General features: G+C 41.1%; 2 non-coding genes across 2 annotated transcripts; one reads left to right on the forward strand and one right to left on the reverse strand.

Annotated features, from left to right (window-relative positions):
• Nucleotides 1-552: 552 nt before the first annotated feature.
• On the reverse strand, nucleotides 553-671 carry LOC134929924 (5S ribosomal RNA). The gene has a single exon (XR_010178649.1). It is a non-coding gene; the product is annotated as a 5S ribosomal RNA (ribosomal RNA).
• Nucleotides 672-2,413: 1,742 nt separating this feature from the next.
• Nucleotides 2,414-2,532, forward strand: LOC134929935 (5S ribosomal RNA). The gene has a single exon (XR_010178650.1). It is a non-coding gene; the product is annotated as a 5S ribosomal RNA (ribosomal RNA).
• Nucleotides 2,533-2,772: the final 240 nt, after the last annotated feature.

Genomic DNA, 2,772 nt, shown 5'->3' on the forward strand with positions numbered 1-2,772 from the left:
ATGGGGAGAGGAAAGAAGGCTCTTGTGTGGGCGCACTCTTGTGAAGAAAAATATATATTTTTGATAAGATAATTAGGATGAGATGTTAAAACATAACTTTTATTAGCTTTTATTACACAAAAGGTTATTACCGGAAAACTATCCTTAAAAATGCAACATAGAAAGCATCTTGGTAAAATAAAATGTTCTGGTCTCTTATTGGTAAAGAGTGTGTGAAAGGGTGGTAGACATTAGTTGGTCATACCCCCATTCCCCTTGACCAGTACAGACTTGCTGTATTAATGGAACCACAGGGTGGTCGACACAAATTTAATGGCTATGCTCTGATGGCTTGTAGGAAATAAGAGAAATGATCAGAAGTCACTCCTCTCGATATATTACAAGAAAGAAGACGACATGCACCTGTCTAAATTCAGGAATGATAACGGTAAAGGCAGGTATGGTACCTCACGTAGATGGTGCCTGTGAACGACAGGTCTGGAGGTTGTTGGATAGAAAAAAAAGTGGTGATGCTGCTGTTGGTGTTACTGCCACATAAGTGAGGAAAATCCTGCTCTACAACACCAGGTATTCACAGGTGGTCTCCCTTCCTGGTACTGACCTGGCCCAACGCTGTTTAGCTTCCAAGATCAGACGAGATCGGGCGCTTGCAGCGTGGTATGGTAGTAGAGAATTTTATGTGAGCACCAATGAGAGTGCACCTAGATATGAATAATGAAAATTGAGACCGACAAAAAAGAGGTAGATAAAAGATCGTGTAAATGGGTGGATCTGCTTTTCACGTTAGACCCGATCCAAAATTCCCACTCACGTGGTGCAGTGTACCGGGAATCGTGAATGAGAGTCCACGAAAAAAGTGGTGATCTATCTAAAATAGAATTTGTGAGAGTTACTACTGGAAATCACAGACAGAGAAATTCCTGGCTGCTGGTATATTGAGATTTATCCAGATAGCGGTATATAAGAAAAAATGCTGCTGAAACCAGGTGAATAAGTGGTCATGCAGTTTTTAGTAAAAACTCCAGATGGAGTTTGACATTTGTTAAATTGTATGGAGAGGTGTTAAATTCACCGCAGCTGCACCAAAATATATCTGTTGAATAAATGTATCATAGGATATTTGCCTTACAGCCCAAGCTGGGATATACAATGCTATAATAGGTATGAGTTAATTCTATGCATGCATCAATTGCTGTGAGAAGGCAAAAATAGAAATAGATGGAAACCAACACATTCGTGAATGTAACAGATATATGAGTCACATGTATGAGCAGGTAACACTTTAAAGAAATAAGCTGATTTCCAATAGTGTGCTAGATGCTGAATAAATGCTGATGCAGACCTCTGATCAGTCACCCCTATGCTGTACACTCAATACAAAATAATTAAGGCAGTGCTGCTAAGAATTGCAATAGGAGTTGCTATCCGTGGTATGCAGCCACTGGATAGAGGGGCTTACGATTTCACCAGAGTTATGAAGAAGCCGGAAGTGAACAAGCCCTAGGGCGAAACGCGTCTTCCGCATCCAGGAACAGGGGTCCCGTCGACACTACCGCATTTTGGCATCCAGCCATACTTACCTTTCTTGCTCTCTTGGCTTCTTCATAACTCTGGTGAAATCGTAAGCCCCTCTATCCAGTGGCTGCATACCACGGATAGCAACTCCTATTGCAATTCTTAGCAGCACTGCCTTAATTATTTTGTATTGAGTGTACAGCATAGGGGTGACTGATCAGAGGTCTGCATCAGCATTTATTCAGCATCTAGCACACTATTGGAAATCAGCTTATTTCTTTAAAGTGTTACCTGCTCATACATGTGACTCATATATCTGTTACATTCACGAATGTGTTGGTTTCCATCTATTTCTATTTTTGCCTTCTCACAGCAATTGATGCATGCATAGAATTAACTCATACCTATTATAGCATTGTATATCCCAGCTTGGGCTGTAAGGCAAATATCCTATGATACATTTATTCAACAGATATATTTTGGTGCAGCTGCGGTGAATTTAACACCTCTCCATACAATTTAACAAATGTCAAACTCCATCTGGAGTTTTTACTAAAAACTGCATGACCACTTATTCACCTGGTTTCAGCAGCATTTTTTCTTATATACCGCTATCTGTATGGATAAATCTCAATATACCAGCAGCCAGGAATTTCTCTGTCTGTGATTTCCAGTAGTAACTCTCACAAATTCTATTTTAGATAGATCACCACTTTTTTCGTGGACTCTCATTCACGATTCCCGGTACACTGCACCACGTGAGTGGGAATTTTGGATCGGGTCTAACGTGAAAAGCAGATCCACCCATTTACACGATCTTTTATCTACCTCTTTTTTGTCGGTCTCAATTTTCATTATTCATATCTAGGTGCACTCTCATTGGTGCTCACATAAAATTCTCTACTACCATACCACGCTGCAAGCGCCCGATCTCGTCTGATCTTGGAAGCTAAACAGCGTTGGGCCAGGTCAGTACCAGGAAGGGAGACCACCTGTGAATACCTGGTGTTGTAGAGCAGGATTTTCCTCACTTATGTGGCAGTAACACCAACAGCAGCATCACCACTTTTTTTTCTATCCAACAACCTCCAGACCTGTCGTTCACAGGCACCATCTACGTGAGGTACCATACCTGCCTTTACCGTTATCATTCCTGAATTTAGACAGGTGCATGTCGTCTTCTTTCTTGTAATATATCGAGAGGAGTGACTTCTGATCATTTCTCTTATTTCCTACAAGCCATCAGAGCATAGCCAT

This window comes from Pseudophryne corroboree, chromosome 5 (assembly GCF_028390025.1).
Source record: "Pseudophryne corroboree isolate aPseCor3 chromosome 5, aPseCor3.hap2, whole genome shotgun sequence".
In the NCBI taxonomy this organism is placed as follows: Eukaryota; Metazoa; Chordata; class Amphibia; order Anura; family Myobatrachidae; genus Pseudophryne; species Pseudophryne corroboree.